At 38.7% G+C, this 21,919-nt stretch overlaps 1 protein-coding gene across 4 annotated transcripts in view; it reads right to left on the minus strand.

Annotated features, from left to right (window-relative positions):
• The window catches only part of mib2 (mindbomb E3 ubiquitin protein ligase 2), a 75,252-nt gene extending 59,021 nt beyond the window's left edge, over nucleotides 1-16,231 (minus strand). Inside the window, exon 1 of one of the 4 annotated variants that reach the window (XM_012966027.3) lies at nucleotides 16,090-16,231. The gene's annotated coding sequence lies outside the window, so the exon portion shown is untranslated. 4 annotated transcript variants of the gene reach the window in all.
• Between the last annotated feature and the right edge of the window lie 5,688 nt (nucleotides 16,232-21,919).

A 21,919-nucleotide genomic window follows, 5' to 3' on the forward strand; every position in this document is an offset into this window, starting at 1 on the left:
GCTGTCAATCATAAGTTGCCTGCCTCAGATTTATAAATACATTTATAACAGGTATGGATGATTTAATTAAAAAAAAAAAAGAATTTGGGTTTCATTTAATTTTTAAAGGATTTTTATTTTACAGCTTTTTATGTGTGGGTGACAGGTCCCCATCAAACTACTTGCTGAACCAGATCATTGCTGGGACAGACACCTTCGGGGCATCACTACACCTACCTCTAGCCAAGCAAAAGGGAAGGCTATATAAACAGGCTCTAGGCTGCTGTTCCCTTTGGTGATAAGATACAACATAACAAAGACATGTATCATATCCAGATATAATGAAATGCAGCAAGTAAAATAAGGCAGGTGGCTTTTGAGGCTGGACTAGGCAAAATAAGAGAAAGGGTTGGAGAAAATCTATGTTCTGCCTGCCACGATAGACATTTTTTTCAGACCCAAAGGGAAAAATAAGTCTAGTCAACATATTGCTGTGCAGTAGCACCCACTGAAATGCAGGATACATCAAACAATTTTGGTACATATACTTTTAATCCCATCCATGATTACAACTCATAGATAAATATGTTTATGGATCACATCCTATAACACAACTTTAACACCATCTCAAAAAAAGAGATAAACATACAGAGCAAAGGAATTATCTTGAGATTATACAGCTTGCAAAATCATGTTAAATGATACACTCCTTTCTACAGTTAGTATGTTGCTCACAATGCCTTTATTATACAATTTCTTTCTTTTCAAATAAAAATGTTCCAATCTAAAAAGCTGCATATTGTCTGAGCACCAGGTTACAGTGTCGATTGTCCTCAGGAGAGAGACAATACGCAGGAGCGATTAAGCAGACTACACTTAGTAATTTATCTGCGCCTCACAAATCCGCCAGCCTCATGCTTCACACAAACGTGAAAAATAATTACCATGCATGCCCTGGTGCGTTCAGATACTAATTAATGTTTACTTGCTCCAAATGTGCAGTTAATGAAGGGAAAATATATTCTTTTTTTTATTGGGCCCAAAATATCACATTTTGTGTCTTGGTAGAGTTTAACACTTTGCGTGTCCTTGTGGGATTAGTGCAGCAATGTGCAAGGTCAGTGCAGGATACAGAGCAACTTAAGACACAGCAAACTGATCCTTATTAATCCACGGATTCTTAGCAACATGCATGCTTCTTTTCACTATTATCCACAATCTCATATTTTGGGTTTTATAGAAAATTGCATGCGGATAAGGATAACTTTAGCCACAAAAAAAATTAAAATGACGCCCTCAAAGGATACAGTATTCTCCAACTTCAACTACCAGCTGCTGAGTCTGCTGCTGCTGCAGTTATGCCCCCAAGTTCTAGGAAATACTATTTCCCATTGCATAACTCCCAGCAGTCCTTTCTACTAGTAAGGAGCATGGTCAGATGGATGAGTGGTGAGAACATGGCTATATATGTTCAAATTATGACAATCGCAGGAGCTACGAAGTGAGGATCTGCGATATTAAATCTAATATAATGTTTTCTTAGTAGGTTTGGAAGAAGGCCATTTATTTACTCAATAATCTGAGGATAGAGGTACAGGTATGGGAGCTGTTATCCAGAATGCTTGGGATCTGGGGTATTCTAGATAAGGGGTTTTTCTGTAATTTGGATCTCCATACCTTAGGTTTGCTTAAAAATCAAGCAAAAGGTACTGTTTTATTATTACAGGGAAAAAAAGATATATGTTTTCAAATTCTGATTAGACTATGGGAGATGGCCTTCCCTTATTTCAGAGTTTTCTGAATAATGGTTTCTGGATAATGAATTCCATAGCTGTACTAGGCACTAAAACATTCTATTTAGAAACTGCCCCTAGATTCTTTAGTCTTCTAAACTACATTGGGTAAAACTTGTACACATTCATGACAGATGCGTCCCTTTTGCCTCTCCTTTGGGTAAAGTACAAGCAAGGTACAAACATTTTAAGCTGTTCTGGTTTATTATTAAACTCAATTTCACCTTTTCTGTACCTCTATACTATAAGCTGTGCATTCCTTCCTTATATGCTGTGAATTGTGAATGCCACTTCTGATTCATTTATTTCCAGAGTTGATCTTTTGCCAGATTGCTTATTATGTTTTATCTCATGGGTTATCTCATACTCCCACTGATTTCTAGATGGAATAGGCTATTTCCATAAAAATACGATTTCCCTACAGAATAAGCACAATATGGTTTGCATTGCAAGTGTATATATAAGGAATGTAATGGATCAATCACCACACACATTTTGTATAACATAGTAAAACATATTCAACAAAAATAACATGGGGATGCTGATAATTATATATTTAAGAAGTAGATTTCTTTTTAACAGTCGTTCAGAATGATAGAAACACTGGTCATGCTGGTGAAAACAACTTGTGTGCCATAAGCCTAATAAATATCTTTAAAACCACTGAAAATGCATGCATAATATATAAATGTCTCATAACATATATGTCTAATAACACACACACACACACATATATATATATATATATATATATATATATATATATGTTATGGCTGTAAGTTTCAAATATAATGCTTAACCTATAGGTAATGTATATCATAATACGTGACCTATAAAAAAAAATCTAACCACATTGGCATATTTATCAGTAGATATTGCCCTTTGACATCATTTCCTTTGGCACATACTACTAGAAAAGTACAATTTTATGAAAATGCTTTATTTAGATGAAGCAGTGTTTTACATATAGGCTTTATATTTTTTGAGTTCAGGGGGCATAGTTTCCCTTTATGCTGGAGAAAGCAGAAATCAGTACAGGTATAGGACCTGTTATCCAGACTGCTCGGGACCAAGGGTATTCCGGATAAGGGGTCTTTCCGTAATTTGGAACTCCATAAGTCTACTAAAAAAATCAATAAAACATTAATTAAACCCAATAGGACTGTTTTGCCTCCAATAAGGATTATTTATATCTTAGTTGGGATCAATTACAAGGTACTGTTTTATTACTACAGAGAAAAAGGAAATCAGTTTTAAAATTCTAAATTACTTGATTAAAATGGAGTCTATGGGAGACGGGCTTTCCATATTTCGGAGCCTTCTGGATAATGGGTTTCCGAATAAGGGATCCCATACCTGTACAAAGGAATTAAAACCTTTTAAAGGATTGAATATTCAAAAGGATATAATTAAACCATCTTGTAAAGTAATTGATTGGCACACAATAAATAGGGGCAGTTTCACGAGATGCCTGGTAACAACAAGCAATCCTCTGAAACATTAGTATTAATCTAGACTGTTTAATGGAATATTCATTTCTGAGCTTTTATACAATTCAGGACAGTGGAAAGCCACAGACCAATTCATTTATTTGAAAAGAAAAAAAAATAGAAGCATCCTGATATTAGGCAGAAAGAGATTTTCAGATAGCTTTCCTTTTCATTTTCTACCTTTGACCTTCAAAGTAATAACAGAGAATGGAATTTATAGTTTTATACATGAAGAAGAGGGCAGAATGTTGAGATATGAGTGCAGTTTCCCTGGATGTAACATTATGAATTAGACTTTATTTGGGTAAGTTTAGAAGGCAACTAATGCATCTAGAAATCCATCTGGATTGAAGAACGTGCATTATTGTAAGGAATGAATTTCTTTCCATTCCCTGTTGGAGAGGCACAGGCCTGTCTTGCTCAAGAGCTACCTTGCAGTATTTGGTTGACATGGCGATGCTTATATGTATGTATATTTTTATTCATATAACGCTACTTATGTATGCAGTGCTGTACAGCGGAACAATAACTTGATAAACAAACAGGGGTCATTACAATAATATATACAAGCTACAGTAATAAATACAAATAAATAAAAAGTACAGTTGCAATAAAGATCCCACAGGGCTAAGTGACAATAAGACAAGAGGACGGAGGTCCCTGTCCTGTAGAGCTTACAATCTAAGTGGAAGGGAAACTTACAGAAACAAATAGGAGGATATTAAGTGCTGAGGTTTACAGTGGGTGATACTGCAATATAAGTGCCAGTTCCCAGTTCACGTGCTGTGCTTGTGAGTGCTCCAAAAGATAGCCTTGGAGTTTAGTTCTGAAGAGGATGAGACTTATTTATTATATTTAATATTTGTATTTTTAATATTTGTAAAGTTGGGGGGAACACGGGCCAAAAGAATTTCATTACGGTAATGATGCTTCATTGTTATTTGTATATGACAATAAAACTTGAAACTTAGCAGCAAGACAGAAGGAGAAGAGGAGTCTGCCAGTAATGTATGGAGACACAACAGAAGAGATGCAGTGAGGTGCAGAGGAATTAGGGGCTTTGAAGGTTGTAAGAAGGGAAACCGTGATAAGGACATCAGCGGGGGAGGGGCCTCTACTCTCTTGGATTAGAGAAGGAGAATTCTGGCAGCAGTATTTAATACAGACAGCAGGTGGGTAAGATAGGAGTTAGGGAGGCCAGTTAGTAACAGGTTACAGTAGTCTAGTCGGGATAGGATGAGAGCATGCATGAGCTTGGGTGTTGCAAGTGAAAGAAAGGGAAGGACTTTGGCAATATATTGCAAGAAAAGGTTTTGACAGTGTTGTTAATATCATCAGAGGAGAGAGAGGATTCAAATATCACCCCCAGACAATGTGCCGAATTGACAGGTGAGCTACTGCAGGAGGCTCTATGTAAGATGTTACAGTACAACTGTATGCTTAAGAGAGGTGCCTTCATTCCTTTCACCCCACCACCCATAATAATTAGAGCAATGCCAAGTGCAGGCAACACAGCATTCAGCAAGCAAACAGGTCTCAGTGCTCCATTTTTGAAAGCATGAAGTGCACTTTGCACCATACATGTAATAAATGACCCTTAATGGTTTCCTGTGGAATAACCTTCAGACTGATGCCCAAAATGCCTACTGAAGCAACATAAAAGTCTAAATGGGACACATCTCAAGGTTTCTTTCTCCCACTCAAACTTCTGTGCCAAGAAAACTACAAGAAGGTTTGTTTCCGTAAAATGTTACCGTAACAGAAATTCTCCACCTTTGGTTTCAACATTGCAATATAATCAAAGAGCAAAGTTCACAAGTGGAACTGGTTTGGGGAAAGAGAAGGGGGATCCCCACACAAGGATATGCTGGAATCCAACACTACTGTAACTATTGCTGTGCAGACCAATCCATCATATTCCACTCTGTAGTGCTTAGAGCACTTAAACAGCATGGTGCTATTTTTATTAACTTTAGGCATCCTGGTGTCATAAAATATATATATTATATTTGCCTTTATTTCTTATCTTTTCCACTCTGTTAACCCTATAAAGATCCTCAAGTGGTGAGAAACAGGACAAATGACCTGAAATGTTTATGACTTGGTGGTATGACTTGGCCCCAAAGCAGATCAAGACAGCGGGTTTAGAAAAGAAAGAGGTAGTCAGGCAGACATATACTGTAAGTGTACCAGAACCTACATGTAACGTCACAGTGACATTCTTTTCTAGTTTTGTACACAGTACAAATTCCTTTCAGACATTTAATGGTAATGGTAAAAATCTAACACCTAGGGGCTGATTTACTTACCCACGAACGGGTCGAATGGAGTCCGATTGCGTTTTTTTCGTAATGATCGGTACTTTGCGATTTTTTCGTATGTTTTGCGATTTTTTCGGATTCTTTACGAATTTTTCGGATCCAATACGATTTTTGCGTAAAAACGCGAGTTTTCCTATCCATTACGAAAGTTGCGTAAAAAGTTGCGCATTTTGCGTAGCGTTAAAACTTACACGAAAAGTTGCGCATTTTTCGTAGCGTTAAGTTTTAACGCTACGAAAAATGCGCAACTTTTCGCGTAAGTTTTAACGCTACGCAAAATGCGCAACTTTTTACGCAACTTTCGTAATGGATACGAAAAACTCGCGTTTTTACGCAAAAATCGTATTGGATCCGAAAAATTCGTACAGAATCCGAAAAAATCGCAAAACATACGAAAAAGTCGCAAAATATTCGTTTTCAAGTCGGAACTTTTCCAATTCGGGTCGGATTCGTGGGTTAGTACATCAGCCCCCTAGTTGCATGTTCCTGGACTAATTTCCTATTCAGACAGCTTAATGGTCCAGACATGAACTATGCCCCTTTCAACTCTGCTGTCCAACAATATATAAGCAGCTTTGGAGTTTCTGCCACTGACAGAGGCAGTCTGGCTGAGATGGAGGGTTTCAAGACAGAGGAAAGAAATAATCCTATAGCAAGATTAATACATCCTTTATTGGATTTAAAGGGGATTGTAAAAATCTTCTGGCTGCCTATTGGCTGAGCCAAGATCAATGGCTGAAAAAAGAATTAGCAATTACTTTAGGCAAATGTCTTGCTCCAATTAGCTTTTTTAGCAAAATATGTCACATTAAAAGTGAAATGAGAGCACCAGCAGTTTTATTGTTTTAAAAAAAAAAAAAAAAAAACAGTAATACCAAAGCTCTGGAGAATATAGGGCCCAAACTGCCAGCCAGACTGCTCTCAGTACATTGTTATAATTCTGTTCCTGTATGCATGTCCAGACTGAGATTCAAAATAGTCCCAAGCATTCAAGTATATTGAGGCCCATACAGCCACCCACAGGCCCAATACATTGTCAGAACACAGCATGCAAAGTGACACAGGTGGTTAGCTTAAAGATCAGAGGCATTTCTCTCAACAAAATACACTTTTAAAGAAATGTAAAAATTGGGACTGAAAATCAGATATATGCCAATAATATAGTCTAATTGTAGTTAAGAAGACATTTAAATTTAGCACAATAATTTGTGTGAAATACACAAAGCTATTTAAATTACAAAACCACAAAACTGCATTTCAGAAGTGAACAGAAAGAATGCAGCCAACATGGTGGATCATATGGATGAAATCATACTGACCCTTTTGCACTTCCATAGCATGTGCTCATGAACCTGGCCTAAACCAAACAACTTTAGTTTTAGGGAGAATTAGCTCATACAAAGACTCAGGGCAAATGACTGACACTGGTGTTGTCTTTCCAAATACAAAACTATGTAAGGAATGCAGATTTGTATTAGCTCAGTTAAAAGAAAACAGTTTTTAAGCATTTTATGTTGAATTAGACTAACAGAGATATTCTGTGCCTCTCAGAAAAGGACTGTTTACAAAATGTATTACAAAACTGAGAAAAAAGACCAAAAATCAAGTAGTCGATATAAAAAATATTCCAACCCAAGCACTAACATGAGAAAACACATTCAATCCAGGCTTGTCAACCTGTGGCCCTACATCTGTTGCTGATCTGCATGGTGAACTCAGTTAGTTAAGAGCACAAAATGTCAACGTTATAAGCAACCCCGCCAGGCCATCATGGTGTGCTGGAAGTCATAGTATTACATTCTACATGAGGAGATCTGTAGTTTAGTAACAGCTGGTTGACAAAAACAATACATATTTATTTACACATATTTAAAAAGTGTATGCCCAGACTACCAATGCATGCACATACATTAATAGCACCAAACCACAGATTAACTCATTTCTAAATTCAACTGCCACAAATGGTTCATATAAAAAAGTAGGTTAATGGGCACAATAGGTGCTGTCTGTTTATTATCATAAACACCAACATTTATATTAGCCCATAGAACTATGCATATGATGAGTTCAGCACGGGCACCTTCCATAGTGCAAGTAAGAATTAACTGATCTAGGTCTTGGTCTATTATTTTTGAATTTATGCGTGTGATGAATTGGTAGGCTGACAAGCCACCCTTAAAATAGTCCTAACTAAATATGGATGTAATGACCTGAGGCTGAGTATTCTTCAATACATTTGATCATATTTATTATTTATCTATTACATCATGTTTTTGTTTTTACTGCTTTTATTTTTTATTCCAAGTTTCCAACACAGCCAGATATCTAAGAGCCACTGGATATAATTCTTACCAGGAACTAATTACTGTATATCTCAGACCAGGTAGAAAATTATATATATATATAATATATATATAAATCCTATATTATTACTCAAATTAAGTACCTCAGAATATTCAAGAATGTGAGACTGGTTAAAAGTTTGGGGAGATAATATATTTTCTAATACACAAGTGTCAGTGAGTCATGATAGAAATTACATTACTAAGCAACATTTATAAGTATATAATATACAAAATACTGCTTTTGTGCATTGTGTGCATATTACCTGAAGATTTTTTGTAGCACTTTTGCTGGTAGCTTGCTGAAGATTAGCTAACAAAAAATAGATGCCCGTAACAAAAATGTAATTGTATATTTAGTGTGATTGTAAATAAAAGAATTCTCATGGCTGAAAACCTATTGTTAGAAACTTCTAACAGAAATGTAATTTACATTAAATTGCAATTAAGTGCTGTCAATCAATGACTGGTCTAGGGCCTAGTCCATTTAAATAAAAAAAAAAAAAAAATGAACCAGTTTAGAAAGCCTGCATAACAAAATTGCCACATCTGTATATTTGTACCACCCTAGTTGGTGTATATGTTTATTTTTTAGTAGATTTTTGGCATCCATTTTTTACTGAGGCTCTTTAAATTTGCATTATCTGTGCAAAACCAACACAAGTACACACAAATCCTCTTACATCACAAAGAACATTTATTGCAGTGTCTTGAAAATCTTAAAATCTGCTGGCTAAATCTGTTCCACAAAATGACATAGGATTTGGGTAGATTTATTAATGTGGAGTTTTTAGCTTGAAAGTTAAAGCTTAAAATATTTAGACCTTTCTAAGCTAAACTCCTATATGCCCGATAGCTGTGAGAAGACAATAAATACAGTTTAAAGGTAACAAAGGCAACTACAGATATGGGACCTCTTTTCCAGAATGCTCTGGACCTGGGGTTTTTCAGGTATTTCTGTAATTTGTATCACCATAAGTCTACCAAAAAATAATGTAAACATTAATAATACCAATAGGATTGCTTTGTGTCCACTAAGGATTAATTATATCTTAGTTGGCATCAAGTACAAGGTACTGTTTTATTATTACAGAGAAAAGGAAATCATTTTTAAAAATTTGAATTAATTGAGTAAAACATAGTCTATGGCAAATATCTATGCAATAATTTGGAGCTTTCTGGATAACAGGTTTCCAGATAACAGATCCCATACCTGTACTACACTAACCGTACATTTAATTAAACTTGACAAACTAATGGCCAAGAATTGACTGGTGCTATACGGCACATAGCTATTTCCTGCTATTTAGCCCAATATATATCCATTTGCTTGTCTTTGTTTAGTTTTTCCAAATCTGACTCTGTCCTATTGCTGGCTAATCCATTCTTGATTAGCAATGTTATTCACACCAGACCTTTAAAGTCAATGGTATATGGGGTGAATTTAAGAAGGGGGCAAAACTCTCAAAATCGTCTCTTATTGACTTGAATGGCAATTGTCTAAAAGGATCCAATCTACCTTATTGACAGATGATGCTCCGAGAAAAGACGTTGCCCTGGCAACAAAACAAATCACCTTATTGCAGCTGCTGAAATAACCTTCTGCCCCAAAATCAAAGGAATTTCCCTTAAACCTCATTATACAGGTATGGGATTTATTATATGGAATGCTTGGGACCTGGGATTTTCCATTAAAAATGAAATACAAAAACTTATTTAGCCATCAACATGGATTGATGCAACTTAATTATGTGCCTTTCCTTATTTCAGATATTCCTAGATAATGGGTTTCCAGAGACAATCCCTTACCATTATGTCAATAAACACATATTGGAATTAGTTGCTAATGCTTGACATTTACTAGTAATATATTTTGAAAATGAAAATTCCCTGTAAGCTTTATGTACGCAGCAAAAAAAAGTCATACAAAAAACATTTATTGGTTTCAAAATATATGATTTGAAATCCGAGCTGCCAAATTAAACAATTTTACTATATGACACAGTAGTAAAACTGAAATGCTGTGTGCCGTGTGTCACACAACCTTGGTTTGCCAAATGAAGATCATTTTTTCTTTTGTTTCTTAACTATTTCTGCATCAAAGCACCCTAAAGCTGGCTATACATGTACCAAAAGTTTGGTGCTTGCAATGTGGACAATCTGTTTCTTGCACTGCAATGCTAGTATGGTTAAATGTTCAAGGTTTTGTTCCTATTGAATTAATAGCACGGTTAGGTTTCATGGAACGCACAGAATACATACTGCTTTGTATTGCTGGCATGCTTTGGTTGTTGTGTAATCTGTTCTTAAAATGCTGCTAAACTTCAAATCTCAGAAACAGCACAGGAACCACTGGCGATAATGCAAAGACAGAATTGCAGCTGGCAACAGCTACACAGCCACACACAGCTGAGCCTTGTAATTTTAATTTTGGAATTTTTCAATGTAGCACAGTGTTTTCTAACACTACAGATTTTTTTACCTAATTTATAATTATACACAAGATATAAACACTTCTTTAAATTAGATAGAGCCGTGGCACCTCGCTCGTGCTAGTTGCTATGTGACCAATGACTAGAAGCAAGAATGCTCATTCTCGGCCTATGAGTGTTTCTGTTATGCTTGGATGGGAGGATGATGTGCCATGTTGTCAGAGTACTGTGATCCCTGGCCATTCTATGCTATTCACACCATAGCTAAAAGTTGCACACAGCAGCTTTTTTTTAGAGGCTCTGGGCAATTGTGCCTCCAAAGACCTCACTGGTATTTGCTAACCTCTGTGTTCCTGTTAGTAAAGCTGATGCTTGTGACATTATGAATTCTGTGAATTGGTTTGTAGTGAGGACTGGGCAGCTGCTGCTGCTAAGCCTACCATCCAATTCATAATAGTAATACTCTCATAAAAGATCCAGCTACACAATAAAGAGCTTACAAACCTCACTCCGTAAATGCTTTCTTTTAACATGGTGCAACATTAAACCTATTACAATATGTTATTATTTTCTACTTTCAATGGCTCAAACAGTGGCCCAAATATTCTACTTCAAAGTCACACATGAAATATGTCTTCCAAGTGGCCTGTACTCCAGTTATGCCTACTAACTGAGACTAACTGGGAGGTACTGGAACTATTTCACTACTCTACTTCAGTTTTGAAGTACAGCTCTATACACAGCTTTATAAATATCGGGCAGACAGATCAATTTGTATAAGCAACTGCAAGTTCCACAGAAATTACCTGAAGGCAATAATCGGATTAGTCTGATTTATGCTAGTCCAATGTACACACACTTTAACCACATAGAATTACATACTCAAGCAATTTCCTTGTTTGAATTTGTACATATATAGTAACATAGTAACACAGTAATATAGGTTGACAAAAAGACACATGTCCATCGATGTCAACCTTTTAGATCTAAATGAAACCTGTATGTTGAATATAAAGCCTATTCAATTTGCCTCAGAGGGGGAAACATTTCTTACCAACTATTAGGCTAGTAACACAGGGGGCAAATTCCTGGCCTGCATTTATCTGCAGCTGAAAATCCGCCCCATGTAGCAGTAGCCCAAGACAGCAATTGGACCAGTCTCTGGATCAAATCTGTGCTAAGGCTGATGCCACACGGGGCTGATTCTCAGCCTGCGGAAAAACTGAGAGCAAGGCTGAACTGCATATTTTAGAGGGGGCCTTACCAACACTCTGTAAGGGCCGCGGTAGATGGGGAGATTAGTCACCCGCAACAAATCCTTATTGTGGGCGACTAATCTCAGTTGCCTTAAACTTCCGTGATTTCGGAAAATCCTGGCGCCGCATAAACCATCCCACCAGCGATTTACATCGGGGAGATTAGTCGCCCGCAACAAGGGAGATTTTTTGTGGGTGACTAATCTCCCCATCTGCCATGGCCCTTAAGAGAAACCACTTTTTAATACAGGACAAAACCTTGTTTGCCCTTGCAGTTTCTGCATTGTTTGCTAGTTGTTTGCAAGTTTATTATCTACAAGTCAGGTACATCTTTCCCTAAAAAGCATTTCTAATCCTAATGCAGTCCCATTAAGGCTAGTGCCACATGGGTACAGGCAAGGAAGGAGGCTTGTGGCAGTGTGGGGGCTGAAACAGCCCTGTGTGGCACAAGACTAAGCTTATAAGTGATTGCATATTTTCACATCCCAGGAATTACCTTACTTTTATTTTTTAACACTGAATCTCATTCATCACTTAGCCCCCCAGATTTCCAGTTTGTCCAAATCCTGCTGCAAGGATGCGACATCCTGGATGGAATTAATTGGCCTGCATAGTATTGTGCCATCAGCAAACAGGACAGATTGCTTACAATACCCACCCTTAAATACAGGGAAAGTCTTTAGCTAGTTTTATTTGCATGTATCACCTTCTGTACACAATTCATTGGCCAGTTTCCTATCCAAGTACAAGTATCGGACCCCTTATCCAGAAACCCATCATCCAGAAAGTTCAGAATTATGGAAAGGCCATCTCCCATAGGCTCCATTTTAATCAAATAATTTACATTTTTTTTTAAATTATTTCCTTTATCTCTGTAATAATAAAACAGTACCTTGTACTTGATCCCATCTAAGATATTATTGATCCTTATTGGAGCCAAAACACTCCTACTGGGTTTAATTACTGTTTAAATATTTTTTTTTCGGAAGACTTAAGGTAGGAGATCCAAATTACGAAAAAAAACCCTTATCCGGAAAACCCCAGGTCCCGAGCATTCTGGATAACAGGTCCCATACCTGTACCACCTTTAGTAAACAATTCTTTACCCAATTTCTTATCCATGCTTCACCTTCTGTACAAGATTCTTTAGTCATTTTCCTATCCATGTACCAACTTCAGTAAACAGTTCTTTACCAAATTTCATATCCATGTTCTATCTTCTGTAAACGATTCTTTGCCCAGTTTCTATCCATGTACCACCTTGTGTACACAATTCTTTACCCAGTTTCCTTTCTGTTCACAATTATTTAGCCAGTTTCTAATCCATGTACCACCTTCTGTACATAAATTCTTTAACCAGTTTCCTTTCCATGTATCACCTTCTGTACACAATTCTTTAGAAAGTTTCTTATCCATGTACAAATGATATAATTAATTTAGAAAACAGTCTTTTGTGTTGGACTATATCAAAAGCTTTGGCAAAATCCAAATAGATCCCTGCAACCACCCTGTTCAAATTCCTACTTACTTTATTATAAAAAACCAATCAAATTTTTGTGACATGCTGATTACTACTCATAATGCCACTCTCTAGAATAGAATGTTAAATATGATCCTTTAACAACCTTTCAAATGACTTGTAAAATGTACAATAATGTAAAATTATGGGCCAATAATTTCCAGTTACATCATCTTTCCTCCAAACCCTAGGTACCATACCTGATTAAAGTAAGCCTCAAAAATCAGCAAAAGTGGTCTGGCTAAAACTGAACTTAACTCTTAAGTATGCAAGGATGTATAGAGTAAGGCTAGGACGACCATACTGATTAACTGTGCGGAGGCATACATCTTAGGCTAATGCCACACCATGCCAAAATACACGTCATACACTCCTACCTGTGCCTGCACCTGAATGAATGGAATACGCTCGGGTGCAGGCACATGTAGTTGAAATCTGCATAAAAATGCGAGACTTTGCATTCTATCACGTTCTTAGGCGGATATTGACTACATGTGCCTGCCCCCGAGCTTATGCCATTCATTTGGGTGCAGGCATAGGTAGGAGCGTATGGCGCATATTTTCGGGAAGAGTTTTTCGGCTTGCTGAAAATATACACCATACGCATGGTGCCATGACTCTTAAACACATGAATCAACAGCACCACCTATTTAGGTCTACTAAAGCAGAACGTACATGATTTACCAAAATGTGCTCTTTAGAGGAAATGGCCATCCAGAGAATACTGATTGCAGGTGAAAGTTTATTTGACAGTGGATTGATTTCATGAATTACATCACTGCCTTTACTTTTAACAAGGAACGGATAGTGATTAATCAGTCCCTGCCTGCTAACTTATCATAGTCTACCCTACATTGCTTGCAAAATGATTTTAGCTCAGCTGTTCATTTTTTTTTTTATTGCCAAGCACCAACATTTCACTAAAATGTAAGTTTTCATTATTCAGCAGGTGCTACACATGCTACTAGGTATGAAAAATGACTAAATATATACAATATAAAATGATCAGTTCCCCCCAAGCATGTTAACCCTTTTAAAGCCATGGGTTTCAGACTCTATGGCGATGGCTTTAAAGGACCATAGTGTCACCGCTGTAGATTATGTTTACGGCCTGCATTTTGATCCATATCACGATGTCATGAAAACTGATATTTATGTGGCATAGCATATCAAATATAATGTTGTTCCACCCTTTGCTGCCAGAGCAACCTCTACCATTCTGGGCTTTACACTAGATGAAGAACACTGTTGGTAGGATTGGCTTGCATACAGTACAAAAACGTTACTGAGGTTGGGCACTGATGTTGGGGATCAGGTCTGACTTGTAGTCGGAGTTCCAATTCATCCAACAGGCAGTCATTTGGGTTGAGGTTGGCCAGTCAGTTTCTTTCATTCCCATCTCAGCACACCAATTCTGTACAGACTTTGGTTTGTTTACTGGGGCATTATTGTGCTGCAACTAGAAAGCCTTCCCAAAACTGTTACCACAAACTAAGCAATGTCTATGTACAATGCAGTTTTAGGCTTTGCTTTAACTGGAACAAGGTGCCTAAGCCCAAACTATGGAAAACAGCTCCAGACCAATTAACCCCCTGAATCAAACTTTACAGTTACCTGAATCAATGGGATTTTTGTGCAACCACTATGACCAGCTTAGTGTAACCACAACTGCACTTGAAGTCATAAATGAGCCCTATTGTCAGTTATTACACGTTAGCTCTCCTACACAGTACATCCGTTGTTTCTGGGACTGGGCAGGTTAAACAATTGTTCACTAAATTTAGAAATTAGAATACATGACAAAGCAATGATAAATGTAAATTACAGATGATTTGTCAATACCAGGCACTTACAATAATCTCTGTTAAATGAATAAGCACGGACGGAAGTGACAACAGTGTAAATATATGTGGTGACCTAAGATAAACAAATTAAAGTAATTTGCAACATATGCAACTGAAATGTCCATCTATGACCACTACATGGGTATAGTGGTAAAATCGTGTCTCGTACCCACTTTCCCTTTCAGACTGTAAGCACTAAGAGCAAGGCCCTCTTTACCTCATGTATCACTCATGTATACCTCATGTATGTCTGATGTACCTTTCATTGTACAGTGCTGCACAATACATTGGCGCTTTATGTGTTGTGTAGCATGTATAGAAGCACAGCACCCATTGCTTCCTAACCCTACCATGACATTTCCTATGCCATTTTCTAGAGCCTCAAGCTGCCATGATCACTGCCATTTTTATATGCATAATGCCCAGAGCTGGTTGCTGCCATATTTCACATGGCATAATATTTCATGTGTCCCTCCAAGAATTGCTGACAATAATCAGTTCTGAGCAGACAGAGGAAAGTGCCATTGCCACCAAAAAGTACCCTGCCCCTCTGCTCCTTATCTAGGTCTGGCACCTCTAAGCCATGCCCAGAGGCACCCAGCAGGGAACTGAGCAAGAAGGGGATACTTACTTACCTTATTTCCTCATGCGTAACAGACACCAGGCAGATACGCATCCCTTGTGGTTAGGGGCAGAGCAGTTGTGCCTGCTCTTCCAGCTTGCTCCCTTTTTTTCCTGACAGATGGAACGGCTAAGCTAACAGCGCAAGGACATCTGGGAGTTGTAGTTCGCAGAGACAGAGAGGAAATAATCAGTAACGCAGGACAAAACTACACTATCCAGAATCCCCTATAAACAAACAGAATAACGCGCACAGAGCGGAGTTGCAGCGCCCCCTATTGCTATCTGCAGTGCTGTGCTCAGATAAGTCGCTTTCATTAGCGGCTACAGTATGTACTCTGTAGTCACAGGGCTGTTTGCAAAGCGTATGGTATGGGCTCTTGGGCTGTGCGTGTGGGGTGCTACTCGGCTCTGTACCTGTTTCCCACCATGAGGCCTTAGTATTGGTTCTTGTATTCCTACCAAAACGAAATGCAAGGGGGCTTTATATACCTGAACGATTATGACAACACGTGAATTCTAAAAAGGTGGCGGTGACCTCTTCACTTTATGGCACCTGGACGTTGGAGTAAAAGCTCGGGTGATTGCTGCAGGTCGGAGCTGTGGCGTCTAAGCACCCCCACCCCTGCTCGGCTCCCAGTCCGTGTTCTGCAGCTCCATAACCTAACAGCACTATCACAGCCGGGTAAAGAGCAGTTACCAAAGCAAGCATGAGCTTCTAGCAATTGCGCAAACCTATATAATAGATTGTAAGCTTTCGGGACAGGGGCCTCATTGAAATCTAAAATTACTTAAACATTTATTTATTATAACCTAATGTATTATAACTATACACCGCTTTTGTTTATATGCCTTGTAAAACACTCAGTATATTGTGGTTCTAATTAAATACATTCGTGTGCCAGCAGCAAAGCCATTCACCTCCCCTCTACCCTATAGGGACTTTAGCCCCCACCAAGGGGAATCTTGGTAATGGCAGTGCCATCTGCTGGGTGAAAAGGGGATGTACGCCTTATGACTTCTCTATCTGAAGTGATTAAAGTGATCAGTTGTAATTGCACCTCCCAATTCTTTAAAGGAAAACTATACCCTTGAACAATGTAGGTCTCTAAAAATATACTGCATAACACAGCTCATATGTAAAATCCTCCTTAATGTAAAAAAATTTTTTCATAAAAATATACTTTTTATTATGTGCCATTTTAAGTACTAAAGGTCACCCCCTAGGATCAAATCATTCAAGTAGCTCACAAACAAAAGGCACACATACATGTTAGGCACATTAGCCAATTAATGGACAAAGTTCTGTCTTTTACTCCCTAGACTTCTTCCTGTTACAGTTAGAGCTATATTATTTCCTGTCAGTTGATCTCTCAGGAACCACCCAGACCATCATAAAATGCAAGTTAAAAAGGCAATATTTACTAATAAACATATTCCAGTTTGGTTTGATTCTTTAATAGGCCATTTAATATGATATAAACATCCTGTTGGTTAAGTGTTCATTCTAGGGGTATAATTTTCCTTTAAAGGAGAAGGAAAGGCTAAGTCACTTGGGGGTGCCAAAATGTTAGGCACCCCCAAGTGACTTAGATCGCTTACCTTTTACCCCTGGCTGGTGCCCCTGTACGGAGAGAACAGCACCAGCCTGGGGTACCTGTAGCGCTTCCTCCTTCCTTTTCGCATGCGCCGGCCAACGTATTTCGCTAGCAGAAGAAAAAGGAAGGAGGAAGCGCTTCCTACAGGTACCCTGGGCTGGTGCTTTTTTCTCCTAACAGGGGCACCAGCCCAGGGTACAAGGTAAGCGATCTAAGTCACTTGGGGGTGCCTAACATTTTGGCACCCCCAAGTGACTTAGCCTTTCCTTCCCCTTTAAGGTATAACAGACTGTGCTAGTACACAGTACCCTGCTTGTGTGTGCCATACTCTGCCTGCCCTATGCTGCCTGTATGTGCCATACTCTGTCTGCCCTATGCTGCCTGTGTGTGCCATACTATACCTGCCCTATGCTGCCTGTGTGTGCCATACTCTGCCTGCCCTATGCTGCCTGTATGTGCCATATTATACCTGCCCGATGCTGCCTGTGTGTGCCATACTCTGCCTGCTCTATGCTGCCTATGTGTGCCATACTATACCTGCCCTATGCTGCCTGTGTGTGCCATACTCTGTCTGCCCTATGCTGCCTGTGTGTGCCATACTCTGTCTGCCCTATGCTGCCTGTGTGCCATACTCTGCCTGCCGTATGCTGCCTATGTGTGCCATACTATACCTGCCCTATGCTGCCTGTGTGTGCGCCATACTCTGCCTGCCCCATGCTGCCTGTGTGTGCCATACTATACCTGCCCTATACTGCCTGTGTGTGCCATACTCTGCATGCCCTATGCTGCCTTTAGAAGGTGAACCTGGCAGCGGTTTGTTCTGGGAGTTTGTTAGCATTTTGAAATAGTTATTATATGGTCCCTAAGGTGTGTAATTATGTGCTGGGGGTTGCAGACAGTGCCAGTAGCATAACAAGTGGGCACCAGCCCTCCCCTCTCTGGAAAAACAATTCTTCATGAAGCCAGGTGTGCACAGGAGCTCCCGCACTAACTACTCCTACCCTGCCTGCTGGCTTTAATAATGCCACAGATATTTAAATGAGTGTCTGGAGAAGGGGGATTTTCTAGGCCATTGCTGTCCAACTGATGTGGTACTGAGGGACGGAATTTCTCTGTAAATACTAATAAACGCCAAATCAAAAGGAAGTAGTGCTAACTATATAATGCAAAATAAATGCAGAATCAATGCAAAATATCCTCTAGTGGCCAAAGAGGAAAATGCTAAACAAATATAGATCTGCACCAATATCAAAATTAAAAAATCGTTCCTTTTTTGCAATCCATTAAAAATTACTCAAACTCCATGCATACGGCCTAATGGGTTTCATGCTTACCCAGCACTTAGTCATAGGCTCCAAAGACTAAAAACCATTTGTATATATATATATATACACATATGCCCCCCCCCCACACGCTTGATGTGTGGCTTGATATAAAGGGCGCCCTCTAATGTTGGCTGTGCTGCATAGCAATAACCATAAAACAAAGAACAAACACCATAAAACAAAGAACAAACACTCTTAAAAGGACAGCTGTTAAACACTAAAGTAATCAGCTTGAAAAAGGAACTAAATTGTTCTGAAAGCTTGCCATGGTTATCTTAGTTAGCCAATAAATTTATCACCTTTATACCACTTTTTTTATTTTTTATTTCAAAAGGGTTACCCTGTAACACTAAGGTTCTTAAATGGAATGTCTTACAGATGGATGAGAGCTATAATGCTGCACTTATTCTGTGGTACAAAACTGATCTAATGATGTTTCTCTGGATTGTGCAGCTAAAAATGAATTTGAAATTAAAGCATTCAAAACATAAGTATGATAACCTTAGTTATTCCCATCATTATTATAGGACTAATATCCCCTCATTATGATTGCCCCCCCCCTTTTTTTTTAGAAAGATTCTTGCTCAAGCTAAGGGAGTGGGAGTAGGAACCTGAGGAGCAAATTGGTGACATGGAGGGGGTGAGACAAAAATGTAAAGGGAGGAGTTGTGATGCAGAAGGAGTTGGACCAGTAATATAGGTGGGCTGGTTGAAGGCCGAGCAACAGAAACCTTGTGTGTATTGGCAATAAAAAAAATATAATAAAAAAAACCCTAACATTAGCAGAATAACCACTCGTGGGTGCCCTCAGTATAGTACAATATACAAAAAGATATTTTTGGTAGCAGTGTAACTCAGTATATGTGAGACACGTATAAATACACCAGTGAGTAGAGCACAAACCCAAATAACATAAGCTCCTCCCTCCAAGGATACCAACTGATTCATATCTTTACACTGCAATGTAAAGTTGAACAAGTTTGCATAATTCCCCACTGTAGTAGTGACCCTAATAAGCTTTGCAGATGATTGTTAGGCTCCAATGTCTGTCCTCCTCCTAGCCATAATATTGCACCAGTTAGCAGCAGATAGCACTCTCTTAATAATGTGCTTAGCTATAGTTCAACTACTACATAATATGCGTAGCCATGGGATTCAGCCACTTCAGAACTGGTTGTATAGTATGATGTGTAGGCCTTGTGAGCTGTAGTTCAACTACAACATAAATGAGTACTATGTGAACTATAGATAAGCACATTATTAAGAGACTGCTGTAAGCTAACTTGTACAATATTACATAATGATAGGAGGAAGCCAAACATTGGAGTCTAACAGTCAACTACAAATGTTTTTAGGGTCACTACTACAGCACGGGAAATTATGTTAATTAATATAAGTTGTGAAATTTCATGTTGTAGTGTAATGATGTGAATCAGCTGGTATGCTTGGAGGGAGGAGCTTACATTAGATGGTACTAAGTTACATTGCTACTATAAATATCTGGTGTATTGTACTTTACCGAGGGGTCCCTAACCCATGGGTGAAGACACATGGAGCTACTAGTATAAATTACTTGTAGTGGCTACTAAAATAGACAATGCTGATCATTTACTGATTACAGTAAATCATTTATTTGCAGAAATGAACAAACAGCACAAGCTTTCGGGGGTGACCCCTTCTTCAGGTGAAATACCCTGAAGAAGGGGTCTCCACAATGCCATCCCACCGGCAAGAATGTAAATCGCCGGTGGGATGGCATTCGCGCCACTATGATATGCCAAAGTCGCCCGAAGTTGCCTTGAGAGGAAACTTCGGGCGACTTCTGGAAATCGTAGCAACGTGTATGCCATCCCACCGGCGATTTACATCCTTGCCAGTGGGATGGCATTGTGGGGAGATTAGTCACCCGTGGCAACAAAGATTTGTCCCAGGGCAACTAATCTCCTCGTCTGTCACTGCCCTAAGTAGTTATGCTGCTTATATTAGGGGGTTAATATGATAGAATTAAGATATTGTGTTTTTTTTTACTTGTATTTTAATGAGGGGATATTAGGCCTATTATAATGATGGGTTAGGCTGGGAGATAATAGGAATAGCGTCTCACCTTAAGTTATCATATTAATGTTTTTTGTTTTCTTTAAAGCTCATTATCAGTAACAAAATCCTTAGAAATGTCATTACATCAGTGTTATGGCACAGCATTAGTACAGCACTGTATTTCTCTTCTAGTTAAAAAACTTCAACACAGCAGACATTAGAGGGCGCCCTCTATAGCAGGCCAGACAGTATCCTAAGCACTAGGGATTCTTGCCCTGCCCTTCATTCCTCATATCCAGTCACTGACTTCAGTAAAAACCTGCATATTATTGGATAATGAATATGCTTGTTTCTTATTGGCCCAGATATTTGATTGACGTTGTTTTACAGAATGGATATTTTATCGGTTTTGTCGAACCGAGTTTTACCGTAGTTTTGTTGAGTTTTACCTGCAGAGATGTGGGACCGCTATAGGGGCAAAATTTGCTCCCTCCTTTGCCAACCTTTACATGGGTTGGTGGAAGGAGTCCCACCTCTCTGCAGATATAAAAACTAATATAATTCTATATATATTTGATACATTGATGATTTGCTTTGGATCTGGCAGGGTGGAACTAAAATGTTCCAAGACCAAGAATAATTAATAATCAGTTCTCTTATCATAAAATTGAGTTTTTGGATTAAAACTGGTGACTACTAATAGTAGGATAAATGAGGTGTGTGAGGGACCACACAGAGGAGGGCCGCCAGTTGGATAGCACTGTTCTAGGCTATAGAGGAAACAGACCCCACAACCTGGGCCCACCCGCAACCACAGGGGCTGCTTCGTCTTTACTTACCTCACTGAACTGTGAAGTGGAAATACACTTAAATTTATTTTTTATTTTACAAAATTATAAAAGTATATTTTAGAAAATCAAATTAAAACGAAAGTCAAAGCAGGAGTTGTCTCTTATTGCAGACGTCTAAAAAAAAGTATGCCCCATTAAACCCATTAAACCCCCAAAGTAGAAATGTTCTTATTTTAGAATTTAGGCAGGCATCAAAAACTTGCTTTTCTGTTTATAGAGAAGAAATAGCCTGATGTTGGCACCTTGACTATGAGATAGCAGTTATGAGATGTGAATGGCCAATGAGTTTGTAATCAGAGGGGGGATGCCTAGTGATGAATGCTTTATAGTGATAGGGGATACTAAGGGGGGTTTAGTGGTGCAATGCCTTTCTCTTCCATTCCATAGTTAATCCTATGGGAATGGCAAATTCTGTACCAGCTAGGCACACTTATGTCACGTCTGAAATTCCTGGTCCTCCGCTCCTCTCAGAGCCTCCGTCTTTTTACACCATCCACACCCACTGCGCTCT

Source organism: Xenopus tropicalis, chromosome 7 (assembly GCF_000004195.4).
Source record: "Xenopus tropicalis strain Nigerian chromosome 7, UCB_Xtro_10.0, whole genome shotgun sequence".
Lineage (NCBI taxonomy): Eukaryota > Metazoa > Chordata > Amphibia > Anura > Pipidae > Xenopus > Xenopus tropicalis.